We start from the raw sequence: 19,214 nt of genomic DNA, 5'->3' as shown, positions 1-19,214 counted from the left end.
TGAAGGGACCAGCTTCCCTTTTGGCAGCCATAACGGCTGAACACGTGCTTCTATGACCTTGTCCTAGACACTAGAAAGTCAAATGCCTGCCTCGTGACAAGGAACCAATCAGAAGTTAGCTGGTGGTGCTATGCTTTACGACCCTGGGTGTGCTTTACGGACAAGCACACAGCAATGACGCACAAAGCATAGCAACCACCCTGGGAGGGCCTATGGGCCATAACAACCAGTTGACCAATCAACACAGGGCAAGCCCTCCAAGCCTGGAGGCACACCAATCGTGAGCCTGTGCGTACCCCTAGACACTCCCCTTATGCTGTCCTATAAGATCTCTTGGGAGGCCCTAGGAGCTGTCTTTTGCTAGCCATCCGCCATGGCGGATGGGTGAAAGACCCGAGCTAACATGGGGTTAGCTCGTTAAATTACAATAAAGCCTCATGCAATTTGTGGCAAGCTCTCGAATCTGCCTGGTGATTGGGGTGACCGTGAACGTGGCCTGGGACCCCGGACACCTGAGTTTTCCGGGGGTCTAACAGGAATTCATGACAACTAAGTTTTGTTCAAAGGATCTTACTATGTGTAATATTTATATTAAACACACACACACCTTTTATTGAAATAGGATTTCATTATGTAGCACCAGCTGGTCTGAAATGTCTTGTATTGATCAGGCTGGCCCCAAACTTGTAGCAGTCCTCCTGCCTCTGCCTCTTAGGTTCTGGGCTTACATATCTGCCACCACACCTAACTGTACTGTATTCACTTTTGGTTGTTGTTTTATTATTGTATTTATTTATTTGTGGGATGGGTTCAAATCGGCCAGGGGACGATTTGTATGAGTCAGTTCTCTCCTTCTGTCATGTGGGTCCTGGAGATTAAACACAGGAAGTTCTGGCAACAAGCATCTTTACCTCTTGAGTTATTTCCATGACATTTTTTTTTTTTTAAGACAGGGTTTCATGTAGACCAGATTGGCCTAGAAATGGATATGTAGCTAAGGATGACCTTGCATGCTGAAATTAGAAGCCTGTGCCATCATGCCCTGCAACAGTGTACTATTGATGTCAACCTGTGAGGGCCGAACCATCTTGAGGCAAGTGTGATGGCTAGTGTGGGATGCTCAACATGCCCTGTGTGTCCTGCAGATGCCCTTAATTCAGAGGATCCATGCACCAATGTGATTTGGGAGTGTCATTTTCTGATTTCAATGGTTGGGTCAAGGGGGATCCAAAGCAGATTCCATAGCAGATTTCACAGTGCTTCAAGAACAAGATAGGGTTCCTGGGAAGAAGGAAACAAAAATCAAGATGCCCAGGGTGACTCTGCAGTCTTCAATTGAGCTGCTCTACAGCTGATAGCACCGTTTACCAATATGGGATGCTAAGCAATGTGGGAACCTTGTGTACCAGTTCCCGGCCACTCCCTTAAAAACAGTTCTGGTTTTGTTCTGTTTTATTCTGAAACAATGTTCTATTGGGTAGCCTGGCCAATTTTGCTAATCCTATCTCTGCTTCCTTGAGAGTTGGGATTACAAACAAGAGAGCCAGCATTTGGCTTTTCTAACTATTTTCATCATCTCCCCAGGCTCCAGAGAGGCAGCCTCCAGAATTCCTCCAGGGTAGCACTCTCCATTCACTCCTCAAGGAACCAGTCTGAATGCTGCTGGATCCCAGCAGGTGGGAAGCCAGGATGGAGATGAGGAAAACAGCCATGGAGCTTCTGGGGGCTGCCCTCCTGCTGTTTCTCTGCTTTTCGTTATCTTCCCAAAGCAGAACAAATGTTGCTTCAGAGTCCTGGGAAGCAGAATGTGTCTTAATGTGCTTTGAAGGAAGGAGAAAAAAAAAAAAAAAAAAAAAACTCTTTGTAAATCCCTGAGCCCAGGTAACAAGCTGACGCTGTAACCACGGGCTTAGCTTCAGAGTCAAAGTGGGTGCTGTGCCAAGAGCAGGAAGGCTGAGTGACAGAGAGTGCCTGATTTTGCAGGCACCTCCACTTTCTCATGGAGAAATTACAGCTGAACAATAGAGGTTTCAGGGGTCCAAGGCGTGTAGCTGGGACTGTACATTATGACTCCCAGTTAAGGTCTTGCAGTTTATCTGGGGAGACAGCATCCAAAGCCACCTTCAGGGTGACTCCTGGAATGCTGCAGCCTTAGCTGTTCTTATTTAAAGAGAGGGGGCTGAGTTGAGCTCATTTTCTGAAGGTCCCTCCTAGTTGAAGCAACCCCATCATGTTCTTCCTGGTCTGCCCTAGTGACTTCCCTCCTCCAGAGTCTTGGGTGGACCCTGGGTCTTCTCAGACAAAATCCTCCCTGTGGTGGGCAGGTATGGTTTCAGACAGAGGTCCCTGTGAGGTCTCAAACTCAGGAACATGGCTAATTGGTGTCCATTTGCATATCAAAGCACACTTGGCTGCCAGGTTCTACCTGCATCCCTCAGTCTCTACCAATTACAGGGTATGCACAGCATACCCTGCCCCCTACCCTAAACTTCTCCAGCCCAAGGGCTGGGCTGCCCTTCCCTCAGCTGGCCTTCCCTATAGAATCCAGCCATTTTGGTTACTTGGCATTTTTATTTTTTCTTCACCCTCCTGGCCTCTTGGTTTGGCTCTCTCCTCCCCATTCTTCTCACATAGCCCATCTCGTTTTTACTCTGGATCGTGTTTACTCTGGACTCTCTCAGAAGCCCCTGCTTCTGGCTATGCTCTCTTTTATCTACAATAGACTTTCTCCTCCCACCATACCTAGGAACAGTAGTGTCCTTTCTTTTTTATTTCTTTTTCATTCATTCAGTCCTCACTCCTCCCTTCGCTCTCAGGGGCTGGAGAAGGAATGTTTTGAGCTTTTCTTGTTGTTCAAGGTCTCTTCATGATGACTCAACTCTGCCACTATGACAAAAGCAGCTGGATAAGGTATAAATGAATAAGTGTGGATATGTACCCATTAAATTGTCTATGGAAGCTGAGTCTAAATACTTTTTTTGTTTGTTTTTTTTTGAGGCAGGGTTTCTATATGGCTTTGGAGGCTGTCCTGGAACTAGCTCTTGTAGACCAGGCAGGTCTTGAACTCACAGAGATCTAAATTTTTTTTTGGGGGGGGGTTCTATATGGCTTTGGAGGCTGTCCTGGAACTCACTCTGTAGACCAGGCTGGCCTTGAACTCACAGAGATCCGCCTGCCTCTGCTTCCTGAGTACTGGGACTAAAGGCATGTGCCACCAACGCCTGGCTGAGTTTAAATACTTTTTTTTTTTTTTTTTAAGATTCATTTATTATGTATAGAGTGTTCTGTCTGCATGTGTCTCTGAAGGCCAGAAGAGGCCACCAGATCTCATTACAGATGGTTGTGAGCCATTATGTGGTTGCTGGGAATTGAACTCAGGATCTCTGGAAGAGCAGCCAGTGCTCTTAACCTCTGAGCTGTCTCTCCAGCCCGAGTTTAAATACTTTTAATTGTGGCTTAAAATTGTTTTTTTAAGATTTATTTTATGTGTGTAAGTGTTTTACATGTATGTATGTATGTATGCTGTGCAGGTCAGATGGTTTTGAGCCACCATGTGGTATTTGGCACTGAACCTGGGTCTTCTGCAAGAACAAGTGCTCTTAACTGCTGAACCAACCATCTCTTTAACACCTTAATGTTTTTATTTTATTTTATCCATTGGGTGTTTTGCCTGCATGTGTATCTATACACTATACATACATGCAATGCCCACTGAGGCCAGAAGAGGGTGTTGAATCTCCTGGAACTGGAGTTAGAGACAATTGTAAGCAGCCATGTGGGTCTTGGGAATTGAACCAGAGTCCTCTGTAAGAATAGACAGCCCCCAAATACCCAGCTCTTTTAATTTAGACTTTTTGAGGCAGGTCTCAGGTAGCTAATGCTGACCACCTTTAACTTCTAATCCTACCTTCACTTTTTTTTTTTTTTTTTTTTTTTTTTTGGTTTTTCAAGACAGGGTTTCTCTGTGTAGCTTTGGAGCCTATCCTGGCACTAGCTCTGGAGACCAGGCTGGCCTGGAACTCACAGAGATCCGCCTGCCTCTGCCTCCCGAGTGCTGGGATTAAAGGCATGCACCACCAACGCCCAGACTTTTTTTTTTGGTTTTTCAAGACAAGGTTTCTTCAGGTAACAGTAGTTCTGGCTGCCCTGGAACGTGCTTCATAGACGAGACTGGCCTTGAACTCACAGAGACTTGCTTGGCTCTGCATTCTCAGAACTGGGTTTTTTAAAGGCATGCACCACTACTCCCTGGCTCTGCCTCCACTTCTTAAATGCTGGGATTACAGTGAGCTCACGTCATCTGGCAATGCCATCTAATTTCTAAAAATGCTCAAGTGTCAAGAAATTTTATCTATAAAAAACAGAATGACCCAGCACTTGGGAGGCAGAGGCAGGAGGACCTCTGTGAGTTTGAGACCAGCCTGGTTTATAAGAGCTAGTTCCAGGACAGCCTCCAAAGCCACAGAGAAACCCTGTCTCGAAAAAAACAAAACAAAACAAAACAAACAAACAAACAATCACTCCTAGCTATCAGGATGAAGTCTTGGGTACACAATGCTGTTTTGTTGTTGGTTGTTGCTGTATACAGTGCTATTTTGTTGCTGGTGTATATACAATGCTATTTTGTTGCTGATGTATATATAATGGTATTTTTTGCTGGTGTATATACAATGCTATTTTGTATATACACAAGAAGCTGCTTGTTCCTACAATGCACGACCTCAGTCATCTTGGATAAATAAGACTAAAAATGATGTAGTCCCAGCCAGGAGGTGGTGGTGCACGCCTTTAATCCTGGTACTCGGGAGGGAGAGGCAGGCAGATCTCTATTAGTTTGAAGCCAGCTTGGTCTACAGAGCTAGTTCCAGGACAGCCAGGAATGTTGTATAAAGAGATCTTGTCTCAGTTAACCAGAGGTGTTCCCATTTTATTGGGAAGAAAGTGAGATCAAAACTATGGGATTTTTTGTTGTTGTTTTGTTTTTAAGATTGTTTATTTATTTATTTATTATATATACAGTGTTCTACCTGCATGTTTTGCCTGCACGCCAAAAGAGGGTACCAGATCTTATTTTAGATGGTGGTGAGCCATGTGGTGGTTGGGAATTGAACTCATGACCTCTGGAAGAGCAGCTAGTGCTCTTAACCTGAGCCATCTCTCCAGCCCCCCAAAACCAAGGGTTTTTATTTGTTGGTGTTTTCTCTTTTCAGAGTTTTGAAATAGTGTTCTTACCCAATGACCCATCTCTCCAACACCCTTATCACCCCCTGCAACTCAACACACCTTTTGCAATGCTGGGGAATGGAGGCCAAGACCTCATATATTCTAAACAAATTCTCTGACAAGTGTTTAGGTATTTTATCCCCAGGTATTCTGAATTTTTTCTTCCTTCCTGCCTTACTTCTTTTCTCTCTTTCTTTCTTTTTTCTTTCTTTCTTTCTTTCTTTTTTTTTTTTTTGCTTGTTTGTTTTTGTTCTTGTTTTTTTCAAGACAGGGTTTCTCTGTCCTGGAACTCTCTTTGAAGACCAGGCTGTCCTCAAACTCACAGAGATCCACCTGCCTCTGCCTCCCGAGTGCTGGGATTAAAGGAGTGCACCATCACTACCTGGCTTTATTTTGCTATTCTAAATCAGAATATTCTAAATAAGGGGCTGTGGTATAGTTTGCTGGTAATGTATGCTCAATATACTTGAGAATTCCATTTCTTGTATCAAATTTTTAAAAAGTGGACCATTGTACACCACTGCCTCAAATCATGCAGGCTTTTCTAGGTTTTAAAAAAATACTTTTTTCCAAAATTTATTTTTAACTGGGTATGGTGGCATATGCCTTTAATCCCAGCATGTTGGAGGTAGAGGCAAGCAGAGCTCTGAGTTTATGGCTAGCCTGATTTACATAGCAAGTTACAGGGCAACTAGGGCTAAAATAACAAGACCCTGTCTCAGAAACAGCATAAAATTATTATTTATATGAATGTGTGCATGCCTGCATGAGTTTATGTGCACCCTGTGTGTCTCTAGGAGCCTGTGGAAGCCAGAAAAGGGTGTGGGATCTTCTGGAACTGGAGTTATTCAAGTAGTTGCTAGTTGCCCAATGTGAGTGCTGAGAAACTAACTCAGATTCCCTGGGAAAACAGCAAGCACTCTCAACCACGGAGCCAGCCCTCCGGCCCCCTCATATGTTTTTCTTACTTTATTAATTATGCATAATAGCTTCATCATGACATTTTCATGTGTGCATGATGCATTTGGATTGTATTCCCTGATTCCTTTACCCGTTTTCTATTTCTCATTCAGGCTGCTTCCTATCCTCTTCTCAGTAGCTCCCCTTCTGTTTTCATGTCTTTTTTTTTTTTGGTTTTTTGAGACAGGGTTTCTCTGTGTAGCTTTGGAGCCTATCCTGGCACTCGCTCTGCAGACCAGACTGGCCTCGAACTCACAGAGATCGGCCTGCCTCTGCCTCCCGAGTGCTGGGATTAAAGGCGTGCGCCACCAACGCCTGGCCCTTCATGTCTTTTTATATTTTTTGTGATCAATAGTTTCACTAGGATTGTTTAGGGACCCCCAAGTAGCAGTGTGCTTACAAGCTTTTAAAAACATTTATTCCCGTAGTATTTGTGTATGTGTATCCATGCACCTGAGTGCATGCCATAACACGTATGTGGAAGTCAGAGGACACTTGTGGGAGTCAGTTCCCTCCCTCCTCCATATGGGAACCCTGGGATTGAAAACAGGCATCTTTGCTCCATTTTGCCATTTTTTTTTAATTTTCTTTTATTATTTTTCTAACTTTTTAAATCTTTTGTGTGTGGGTGTCTGCATTTATGTCTGTGAACCACATGTGTACCTGGTGCCTGTGGAGGTCAGAAGAAGGCACCTGTCCTTCTGGAGCTACGGATACAGTCAGATGTCAACTGCCTTTCAAGTGATGGAACTGAATGTAGGTCCTCTGGAAGAGCAGTCAGTGCTCTTAATCACTGAGCCAGCTCTCCAGCCCTCCCAACCCTGGTTTGTTTTTTGCTTTGTTTTGAGATAGGGTCTTAGTGTGTCATGTAGACTTTGAACTCACAGTGTCGCCAACATGCTGGTTAATGTTTCATCACCTTGACGCAAACTAGTGTCACCTGAGAAGAGGACACCTCAATTGAGAAAACATCCTCCATCAGATTAGCCTGTAATCAGGCTGTAGGGGCTTTTTCTTGATTAATGTTTGATGGGGGAGGCCCAGCACACTGTGAGTGGTGCCACCTGTGGGCCAGGTGGTACTGGGCTGTGTTTAAAAAAAAAACAAAAACAAACAAACAAACGAACAAAAAACAAAAGTCAGTAAGCAAGGTTCCTCTGTGGTTCCATTTCAGTTCCTGCCTCCAGGCTCTTCTCTTGAGTTCCTGCCCTGACTTCCCTTCAATGCAGACTATAAGCTGTGAGATGAGATAAGGCCTTCTCCCCCAAATTGTTTTTGGTTAGTGTTTTGTCTCAATAACAGAAAGCAAACTAGGGCACCCAAGATGACCTCAGCCTCCTGAGAACTGAGGTTACAGGTGTATGTTGAGTCCAGCTTTTCCTAGCTGATTTGAAATCAAACCCTAAAACGTACCCTGGGACATTGTACCACCTACAACTGGCCTATCTCTTGCCCTACCCGCCCCCTGCCTCATTTCTTTTGCTCAGTCTCGGTGGTATCCAGGGAAGCCAGAACCCCTCTCCTCACTTTTCACCCCCTGTACTCTCTGCAGGTCTTCATATGGATAATAGCTCCAGACAACTTCCCAGCCAGGTTTTGCTAGCCACCCCTACCTGCCCTCCTAGCCCACATCCCATTTGGCCATGTTCCCAGCAGTCACCCCATCTGTAGAATTGTCCTGCATGCACCATTCCTCTTCCGTCTTCAGCAACTCCCCAGGGGTCACCCACATCTAGCACACTTCTGTGTATAACTGTCATTGTGCTTAACACACATCTGATGTCCCCTGCCTCTGTTCTCTCTCCGACAGATCATAACTTGGCACAGAGTCATCTAATAGGTGTTTCTGACCCATAGAGCACCTTCAGCTGAGCCAGCAGGACAGCTATTGGGAGATAGACTCAGTCCTGGACTGAGAAACTCTGGTGACAATCACAAACAATAAGGCCAGATATGACTTATGGGCCCCAATTTTGCTGAAAGACAGTCTGGTTGTAGAGGGCAACACCAACAAGGCTTTTCCCATGCTTTCCTGGTCCTCCATTTGGGCCTCTCTCTCACCTAGGACTCTACTGGCTGGAACAACAGAAGGATAATGACAGGGCCCAGTGCAACTAGGCACTTGGTAGGCTTGAGTATGTGTGGACGGAATGAACAGATGTGCAAATTCTGAGGTCAGGACAGAGACATGAGAAGCAGAGTACCTCCCCCTGGTGCCAGGCCTGTCTCAGTGTGTTTGCTGGCCTGGCTACCTCCCCATCTTAGTGTGTTTGCTGGCCCATCTAAAGGTTCATGTAGTGATCCTTTCTCTTGTTACTTCCAATTAAAAAAAAAATTAGTCTGGTGATGGCACACATTTCAGGAGGCTCAGAAGGGTGGGTTTCTTCTCCTTCTCCTCTTCCTCTTTTTCCTCCTCCTTAGAATAGAGCAGGTGTGAAGAAGTCCCCTGGGCTGGCCTCCTGTTTGTGGTACTGTGTTCACCAAAGGGAGGCCTGAAGCCTAAGTCTCCAGGCTCTGGAAAACCACAGAGGCCACCCACAGTGGGTGGGGCCAGCTCAGAATCCCAGGTAGGGGACTAGAGTGGGTATAGGCAGAGGGAACTGGCCTGCACAGTTCACTCTCTAGTGGAAGACCCTAAGCTCTTGAACAGCTAGGGGAGTCTATATGCAGAGAAGAGTGCCTCCCTATCAGTTCCAGGGTCTGGGCTGATCCTGTCTGTTGGTTAACTATGTGAGGCACCAGTGAGCTTGAGGAAGGGTGAGGATCACACTAGACAGAGAGAAAGATGCCTCCTCAAAGTACGACATGGAGAAAGTCATCCTCCTCTGGACCCCCAACTTACTATGCATTATGATTATTATTACTGCTTGCTTATTTTTGATGTTTTAGGAGATGATCACACATAACACAAACTGGCCTTGAACTCAGTATATAGCTGAGGATGACCTAGAACTCCTGATCCTCCTGCCTCTAGCTCTTAAGTGCAGGGATTACAAGTGTGTGCCACCATATCCCAGTCTATCATTATTATTAATCCTATTATTTTACTTGTTAGACCAGGTACCAATGGGCTATCCAGAACTTACCTAGGAGGAGTGAGAAGGCAGGGGTGGGGGGGTGGGGTGGGGGGAGGGGGAGGGCCCGGAATTACAGATCGTCTCTGTCTCTGTCCAAACAAGAATTCAAGCAAGATGAGGTTTAGATGGATAACAGGAGGGCCCAGGGCTGGAGAGATGGCTTAGGGGTTAAGCGCACTGGCTGCTCTTCCAGAGATACTGAGTTCAATTCCCAGCAACCACATGGTGGCTCACAACCATCTGTAGTGGGATCTGATCCCCTCTTCTGGCATAAAGGCATACATGCAGATAGAACACTCATACATAAAGTAAATAAAGAAATACGTCTTAAAAAAACAAACAAACCAAAAAAACAAAAAACAGAAGGGCCCATAGGGAAATCTGGCAGTGCTCTGGGGAAGAAGGCCATGGGTGGGTTGATGCTTTCCTGGGGTGACCCAAATAGATATGTTCTTCTTTGTGTTGTTTTGAGGACATACTCTAGCACTGCAACCCCCTGTCTCAGCCTCTAAGGTTCTGAGACGATAGCTATAAGTCACTACCACACCTGGCATTTTTGTTCTGTTTGGTTTTTCCAGCAAGAGATTGATGGTTTCACTGGTGAGTCACCATTGAATTGCAAGGTGTGGGGAGAGGCAAGACATCTAGTCAAATTTTATTCCCTACCATGTCTTCAGTTAGTGAAGCCAGACACTATAGACTCACAGTCACTAGAATACCTCCTGACCAGACCTTATTGATTTTGGAAACTTGTCTGCTGTTTTGTTAGGGTTTGTTTGTTTGTTTGTTTTGTTTTGTTTTTGTCAATTTGACACAAGCTAGAGTCATCCTGAAAGACAGAACCTCAAGTGAGAGTGTACCTCCATCAGATTTAGTTTTAGGTGAGCCTATGAGGGGCATTTTCTTGATTAATGATTGGTGTGTTATGGCTTATCGCACTATGGACAGAGTCACTCCTGAGCAGGAGGGCCTTGGTTATATAAGAAACGAAGCTGAGTAAACCATGAAGGACAAAGCAGGAGGCAGCAGTCCACATGGTCTCTGCTTCAGTTCCTGCTTTCAGTCAGTGTTTTTATGGCAGCAACAGAAAACAAAGCAAGACTTACCCTAAGCAATGTGTTCACACCCAAGACAAAACCTGATGCTTCCCCCCAGCCTAATCCTTACTAGTCCCTCAAGGTACCCTGCAGAAGTGGCATCCCCCAGGCCCATGCTTTGTTCTATTATACAGCCCTGTGGAGTGGCCCTGCTGGAACACACAGATGGTCTCAGAGGCCCTCCCACACTGCCTCAGCCCAGGCAGTTCTTATCTTCTATGCACCAGGAAGCCCAGGCTTAAAACAGCATGTTCCTTTGCAAGGAGTAGTGACAGAAGCTGCAAAAGCCCTTTCACTAGAGAGAGCCTGCTAAAAGCACGGGTTTTACAAACCCCCGGCTCTAGCCCTCTCCTGTCTGTGGGCACCTTGGGCAGAATACTTCTGCCTACTCCACAATGGAAAGGACAGTGTGAAGACAGCATGGACACGCAGCTCCCATTGAGATATGGCTACATGCTGACAGAAAACCCCCTAGGGAATACAGCCTCTGCCAGCTGTGACAGCAGAGCCTGGGGCTGGGTCTTAGGCTCAGAGTTGTTGACATTTTGTGTCCTGAGGGCCCGCCCAGTTCAGGCATGATGCCCGCAACCCCATTCCATGCCAGACCTATTGCTTCGCAATATGACAACTATGAATGTTTCCAGAAATTGCCAGAGGTCCCAGGGAGACAAATTGGCCTCCCTTTGTGAACCTCGGGTTTGGGGAGGAGCTCTGCAGTAAGCCATGAGGAATGTGGAAGTCATAGAAACAGCAGTTCCTCCAGCTGCCTTCCTCCTGATAAGCTCCCCCCCACCCTACCATCACGGTGCTCGTGCACATACACGTGTGTGTGTGTGTGTGTGTGTGTGTGTGTGTGTGTGTGTGTGTGTGTGTTTGTGTGTGTGTGTTGTGGGGAGTGGGGAAGGAGCTGCAGAGAGAAGGATAGAAAAGGGAGGAAGAGGAGAGAGGGGTGGGTGTGGGAAGAGGGGTAGCAGACAGAGGAGAGTTGCACGAGGGTCTCCACATCCTGAACATCCACAAGTTCTAGTCTTGTGGGCCTCCATTCCCTCCTGCCAGAGTCTTGGACACCTCTTCCTCCTCTTAGTGACCTGGGGGATGCTCAGTGGTTCCCCCACCCAGCTGTGAGTAGGAATGGAAAGCACCTAGTCTGTTCTGTGCTCCCCTACATTCAAATGCTCCCCTACAGGTCCTGTCAACCTTGCCACCCACCCCCTTTTTTGAGACAGGGTTTCCCTGTGAAACAGCCCTGGCTGTCCTTGAGCTCACAGAGATCTGCCTGCCTCAGCTTTCTGTGTGCTGGGATTAAAGGCCACCTCGACTGGCCTCCACCTTGGTTTTTAAATTCATGGGGGGGGTGCGTCAGCATTCATATCTCTTCAGACACAATGTAACTAGTTGTCTCACCCTTGAGCTCCCACTGCCACACCTTCTCCAGCAAGATAGATGGTATTACTCCAACTGTGAGCCAAAGTAACGCTTTCTTTTAAAAACAAAAAAAAGTCCTTAAAGGGCTGGAGAGATGGCTCAGAGGTTAAGAGCACCGACTGCTCTTCCAAAGGTTCAATTCCCAGCAACCACATGGCGGCTCACAACCATCCCTGGTGCCCTCTTCTGGTGTGCAGATATACATGGAAGCAGAATGTTGCATACATAATAAATAAACAAAATCTTTAAAAAAAAAAAAGTCCTTAAGATTTGACTCCTGATCACAGAGCTCCACTGGTTTAACTGCTTGCATGGTCACTTGCTATAAGCCTTTATTCTCCACAAAGCAGATGGAAGAACCTGTTAAAAATGGGAACATGCTCTTTTTCGTGGCACCTCCTAAGTGATGAGCCCTGTTAAGATGAAGCTGAGTATCTCTTTCCCAGCTGCTAGCTGTCAGGAACTCATTGAAGTGGAGATGGCTGCAATCTTCGTAAGCTTTGTACTAAACACATGGCCACAAAAGTAGCTGCTGATGCTCTGGGTGAAGAGTGGAAGGGTCATGTGGGAATGACACACAAGTTTTTCTCATGAAGCAAGATATTTTGACCTACACAGAGTGTACATGATATTGAGTTAGGCGCATCCCTGTTATAGACGTAGGAGAACTGGAGAGAGGAAGTATAAGTCTGTTTGGGATACATTATGGATGTCGAAGTGTTCTCAACTTGATTTTTTTTTTTTTTTTTAAGGGTGGGGACGAGGAGGAAAGGATTTTCCTTAACTGACAGATGCTACTGTGCCTCAGAGGTTGGGGATCAAAAGAGCAAGCAAAATCCAAAAGCTTTTTGATTTCTCTAAAGGTGATGCCTGCCAATATGTTAATTAGAAAGCCCTTAAACCAAGAAGAGAAGCCAAGAACCAAAGCACCAAGATTCAGTGTCTTGTTGCTCCATGTGTTCTTCAACACAAACACTGGCCTATTGCTCTGAAGAATCAATACACTAAGGAAAATAAGGGGAAGGCTATGGAATATGCTAAACTTTTGGCCAAAAGAATGAAGGAAGCCAAAGAGAACCCCCAGAACAGATTGCCAAGAGATGTAGTCTGTCCTCACTGAGAGCTTCTACTAAGTTTGAGCCCAGTCAAAAATAAGAAACAAGTAAATCTTTAAATGTAACAAATCAATTACCAGTGCTTTCTGACATTGAAAAAGAATATCAGAAAGCACTTGTGAGGTAGTGGCAAGAGGATTAGGAATTTAAGGTGATCCTTGGCTACATAGTACAAGTCTAGGCAGGGCTACATAGGATTCTATCTAAAAAAGAAAGAAAAGAAACAAGCATGCGCTGGGTGGTGGTGGCGCATGCCTTTAATCCCAGCACTCGGGAGGCAGAGGCAGGTGGATCTCTGTGAGTTCAAGACCAGCCTGGTATACAAGAGCTAGTTCCAGGACAGGCTCCAAAGCCATAGAGAAACCCTGTCTCGAAAAAAAAAAAAAAAAAAAAAAAAAAAAAAAAAAAAAAAAAGAAAGAAAGAAAGAAGCATGCACAAGTCAGGTCAAATGTGATGTTGACTCAGGCCTTGACTGTCAGCCCCTGGGAAGAAGAGGCAGGAAGGTCCTGGAGTTCAAGGACAACCAGGTCTACAGAGAGTTCCGGGCTAACCAGGGCTACAGTCCATAAATTAGCCAGTCAGCGCAGACTCAAGATATCGCTGTCCCCAAAGCTGTCCCATGGCAGACTTAGTCCTCAGCAGCAAATCCAAAAGCCCTGTCTATACACAGTCTATAGTACTTTCTCACTGTAGCTAATCTCATTTTTCTTTTGCTATCAAGTTCCAACCACTGTCCTTCCGTCCATGCAGTCAGTATGATACCTTTCCACTACCCCATTTCTGTGCAAGCTGAACTTTTGTCTGAACCCCCTCTGCTAGCCCCCATTCTGCATCCCCCCACATGGTATCTACACAAACATCCCTTGTCAGACCATGCCCTTTTCTTCCCTCCCAATCTGAAAATGACATTTTCAAGTATTTGTGCACCATCCATTGTACACTTCTCCTCCTTACTGGGAACCCAGGCTAGGCCCTGAGCATGCTGGGCAAGTAATCTACCACTGAGAGCCACCCCCAGCCTTTTTATTTCATGATCAGGCTCTTGCTATATGGGCCAATTAGCCTTGAATTAATTACTATTAATTATTGAATTAATTTTCCTGCCTACACTTCATAAATGCTGGGATTACAGGTATACATCACCACTTCTCTTTTGAGACAAGGTCTCATTTAGTCCAGTGTGGTCTCAAACTCAATCTATAGCTAAGGCCGACCTTGAACTACTGATCCTCCTACCCCTGCCTCCTGAGTTCTGGGGTTACTGACCTGTACCAATACACCTGTCCCCCCACTTCCCCGTTTTTGTTTTGGACAGAGTCTCAAAGGGAGTTGCTACATAGCCCAGGCTGACCCCACCCTGTCTCCATAACTTACCTCTTGCCTATCTTCGCTGTAACCTCAGGACCTGCAGTTTGACACACATAGTGGACACTCAGCGCATAGTTATTGAGTAGACAAATGAACAAGCACCTTGATGGTCCCTAGAGATGTTTTGCCTCTGAATGCCATTGGTGTAGTGTCATATCTTGCTCTGTGGTGTTTATGGGCTGGCCCCACCAGAGGTGATGAAGACAGTGATACAGGTGTGAAGGAGGGAAGAAGTCATTCCAGGCAAATGAAAAGGAGTTCAAGGTCAAGGAAGGTTGGGGACTCTTCACACCTTTCCATGTGATGCTGAGAGAAGCACTTTCCTCCTTCCAGGTATCTTTGTGGCTCTTTTATGGAGATCTGGTTGTTGTTGCTGTTACCAGCTGGCTTCACTGGGGTAGTACAGGGTTTTCTTCCCATTGGCAGGTAGGGTCCCTGTCCACCAGGCTAGCATTTCCCCTGGTCAGGCTCTATGAAGGTGACCACTAGAGGGAGCTCCAACTCACAGCGTCTGTCTCCAGGGCCGCCAGCTGCCCGGGAGGGGACTTATCTTTGTTTCCGAGGCCTTCCTCTCTCTCTTCCTTGCTGTCCCCGGTCCTTCTCTCTCTCCTCTTCCCGGGGTTCTCCTCTTCTACTTTCCTCCCAGCCCTTCTCCTCAGTCTCTATAAGTGTAAATCTAGGTTGGCCCCACCCTGTGATCAACACTAGGGTCAGAAGGGACTGAGAGACATGTCTCTCTGCCCGCCAGGGAGCTCACAGTTTAACCTGACCCCCGCCCCCCAACAAAAAACAAACCAGTAAGCCGTGATGCTTCCTGGGAGACCTGCCTAGGAGGAACCGAAGGGAGACTTGGTCTTCTTACCCAGGAGCTCCACAGTCCTTTTCACTGAATGGCCACCTAACACCTCAATTCCTGAGATGGAAAGCTGAGGAAAAATAGGACAGTTTTGCCTCACTGGGGCATAAACTGAGGCTCCAGCCCAAAGTGAAATATCATGTTAAATGGGTTCAAATTTTCATTCTGCTGTTTAATGAGTTTGGACAGGTTGCTTAACCTCTGAGCTCTGTGTATTAGGGCTGTGAGAGTCATGCATGTGAATGCTTAGAGCTATGCCTGGAGCTAGTCTATGGGCCAAGGCCACTTGTCCAGCTGAGGTATCAGGACTGGGACCAATCCCCATCTTTGAACTCTCAGGCTGAAAGTCTTCCTTGTGGGCAGAGGCCACAGGACATAGAATGCCTCCTCTGATTGGCTCTTTTGGGGAGTGGTCTCTGTACCAGTCAAAGCACAGGAACTCCTGTCCTCAGGCACATTATGTCTTTTCATGCCATGAATTTCTCTGGGGAGGGCGCCACCCTTTATTCTGACCCAGGCCATACCTGATATCCTCTCAAACCCACCCAGAAGAGGTGGTGTCAAACTCTTCTGGGCAGCAGGTGGACTAGTGGAACTGTTACAGAGAAAGCTGTGCCAGTGATCTTTGACCTAGCTGATCCACATGACTAGATTGATCCAATAGATAGACTCATAGATGGGAAATAAAACGCATAATGTTTCCAGCCACCATTTTTCTTACTATAACAGAATATTCAAAGTCAGACATGATGGCACACACCTATAACCCTAGTACGAAGAAGGTGGGACAAGGCCAGACCCAACTACATAGAAAGTTCGAGGCCAGTTTGGGCTACATGAGACCATGTCTCAGAAATGAAAATAAATACCCCCATCTCCTCTAAGGATCAAGTCTCTACTTTGCTGCCCCTAATAGCCATTGTACCTCTCCTTTCCTCTTTCTAGTTTTTTTTTTTTTTTTTTTTTTAAATACAAGAACCCATTATGTAGTCCAGGATGGCCTTGAACTTAGGGTGATCCTCCTGCTGTAGCCTCCCAAGTGCTGTGATTACAAGCATGCACCACCACACCCATGCCTGGCTTTCTTTCCCTCTCTCCCCTCTCATTCTCTCCTTGATTTTCCTCCCCATTCTTTTCAATTCAATTTAAAAATTGGATTTACTCATTTATATTTTATGTATGAATGCTTTATCTCCACATTTGGCATGTGCGTGGCATGTGTGCTTGGTGCCCAAGAATGTCAGAAGAGGGCATTGGGTCACCTAGAACTGGAGTTACAGATGGTTGAGAACCACCATGTGGAGTTTGGGAATTGAACCTGAGTCCTCTGTAAGAACAAGTGCTCCCTCTTGCTGAACTCTTGCTCCCTCTTAATTTTTTTAAATAAAAAATTAAATATGTGTGTGTGTGTGTGTGTGTGTGTGTGTGTGTGTGTGTGCGCGCGCGCATGCATGAGGTCAGAGGACAACTTGTGGAAGTCTGTTCTCTCCTTCTACCATGTGAGTCCCAGGGATTGAACTCAGGTCACCAGGCTTGGTGATGAATGTTTCTACCTGCTGATACATTGTCTTTTTGCCTCTCTTTGCCAATTTTGTCTACAGGATCAAACCTATGATTCTTCGGCTCAACCTCCTGAGTACTTGGATTACAGACCTGCAGGAGCACAGCCAGGAGTACCCTTGCATTTCCTTATTCCAGAAGGCATGTGGTGAATGAAGGAGAAGCCTTCCCCAGGAAGGAGGCCTCACCCTGCTAGCAGCCTTGAGCTCTGGCTTCCTGCTCTTCCAGGAGAGAGAGGCATTCAGGAACTTTCTGGCAACCATGGGTGCGGCAGAAAGGGACTTACAGTTCCAAAGCTTTCCCACTGGCTGTTCATCCGTCCTGGAAGTTTTTCTGGGAATGAAAGAGATGTGGATATCTACTTTTTTTTTTTTTTTTTTTTTTTTTTTTTTTTTTTTTTAACCACTGGCTTGGTGGTTTTGATGGGTTGTGACAAGGGCAGGGTTTTCGGCTTGGCTGGGGACCCAAGGCCTCCCAGGGAAGGACAAGATCCCGGTAATGATTAGTTTGTTACGAAAACAGGCCCGCCTGTTAAACTAACAGGTACACACGCACATGCAAACAGTCACAGACACATGACAGGTGCACACGCACATACAAACACCCACAGACACATGCTCCCATTCAATGCACACTTTCAGACACACAGTGTGCCCAGATAGCCACCATGATGTTCAGAACAAATCCCCACAGTGGCAGTTCCCAAAGGTGGCTGCCAGCTAGTCTTCTTCCCCAACGTCTGTCAAGAAGAAAATCTACTATCCTCCTACTGGATATTTGTGGTCAAAGTGATGCTCTGACATTTATAAACCCATGCTTGAAGAAGACTGGGAAGGAGCCATCTATGAGTGAGTCCAGTTGAGGATGACATGTTGGGAGGAAGCCCAAGCAAGTCACATAAAGAGAGGGGGAGCCACACTGAGGAGCACTGATATGCTGGACACCTGAGTGAAGCCAGCCCAGCTGCTGGACATCAAACCCATGGTGTGCACTTAACCATACAGCTATGCGTTTATTAAATTTTTGACGTACAGAATCATGGGAAATATTATCATCATCATCATCATCATCATCTTGGTTTTTAGAGATAGGGTTTCTGTGTATCTTTGGAGGCCAGGCTGGTCTCAGACTCACAGAGATCTGCCTGCCTCTGCCTCCTGAGTGCTAGGATTAAAGGTGTGTGCCACCACCGCCTGGCTAAGAAATGATTTTTTTTTAATTAATTTTAAGCCTCTTTTACTTGCTTGTCTTTGAGATGGGTGATATACATTCCAGGTTGGCCCTTTGTAGTCAAGAATGAACTTGAACTCACGATCCTTCTACATGCTCTTTTACAGTGATGCCATTTTAGGCATGCATTACTATGCACCCAGGACTTTTTTGTATGTTAGGCAACTGCTCTGTCAAAAACAAGCCCTGGTTTATGTTTCTGAGATAGGTGTTGTTATGTAGTTCAGAGTGGCCTGGAACTTTTGGCAATCCTCTTGTCTTGGCCTTCCAAGTACTGGGATTATAGCCATGTACTGCCATGCCTAAATCTGGACTACCCTCATACCCTGTGCTTCTTTCACAGAGGTACTCCCAAGCTATTAGCCATAACATGATGCAGTCAGGGGGCCCTTGCTAGACTTTGTATGCTATTTGAACTTGTAATATCCAAAATTATGAGCAAAGTGATTTTCTTTCTTTTTAAGTTACCTAGCCTCTGTTATTTTGTTATAGCAAGAGGAAAATAGATTAATATACAAAACAAGAAAAACACATGGATAAATTATTAGAAAGGGCTCCAAACTCTAACGTTAGCTCTAGGTGGAAGTATGAGTCATACATACATGAAAATCATAGTTGGCAAGAAACGAGAGGCAAGCAGGAAAGAGAATCTTCCTGGCTGCCAGTGGGCATGAGTTCTGGAGCTCAGTCACCTCACCTCTGTGAACCTCAACCTCCTTATCTATCAAAGGGGTTTAATGATAGCAAATGGTATACTCTGATGATCAGATGAGATAAACTATCTCTGACTGTTCTGTGGACTCTGGTATTAGCCTGGAACAGCACTTCAAATACAAAAGCATCCTTACCTTTGTTAGTGATTCAGGTCTAAGCAGTAGACAGGGTGGGGAGTGTGTGTATAGCTCTTCTGGGGACAGGGTCCTTTGAATGCCCCTAAAACATTTTGTCCTTCAGGTACCCCAAAGAAAAAGAAAAGCAGGAGTGGCCAGGTCATTTCTTGGCATACTCTATATATCCAGTCCTTTCATAATTTAGCTGCTTGCTCCACGTAATTATTCTCCTTTGCTTCTGAGCTTGGAGCCATAGTAGTTCCCAATAACTTGAGGCTTAATAAGGCTAAGCCATAATGAGTGTCCTGCAGAATTACACACCACATTAACACCAAATGAGTTCATTAGAAATTCATTAGGCATGATTCCTATGACTGCCACAGGAATTAATCATGGTTAGCCAGCGGCAGGAAAGTGGGTGATGGATAATTGCAGGCAGAGTGGGAGGATCTTTTGGCTCTGACTTTGGCCC

The 19,214-nt window shown here is 45.7% G+C and overlaps 1 pseudogene; it reads left to right on the top strand.

Moving 5' to 3' along the window:
* The first annotated feature begins 12,203 nt into the window (after nt 1-12,203).
* Nucleotides 12,204-12,937, top strand: LOC118239193 (annotated as a pseudogene).
* The last annotated feature ends 6,277 nt before the right edge of the window (nt 12,938-19,214 follow it).

Source organism: Cricetulus griseus, chromosome 7, assembly GCF_003668045.3.
Source record: "Cricetulus griseus strain 17A/GY chromosome 7, alternate assembly CriGri-PICRH-1.0, whole genome shotgun sequence".
Classification (NCBI taxonomy): domain Eukaryota; kingdom Metazoa; phylum Chordata; class Mammalia; order Rodentia; family Cricetidae; genus Cricetulus; species Cricetulus griseus.
This window is presented reverse-complemented; position numbering and strand designations above follow the sequence as displayed.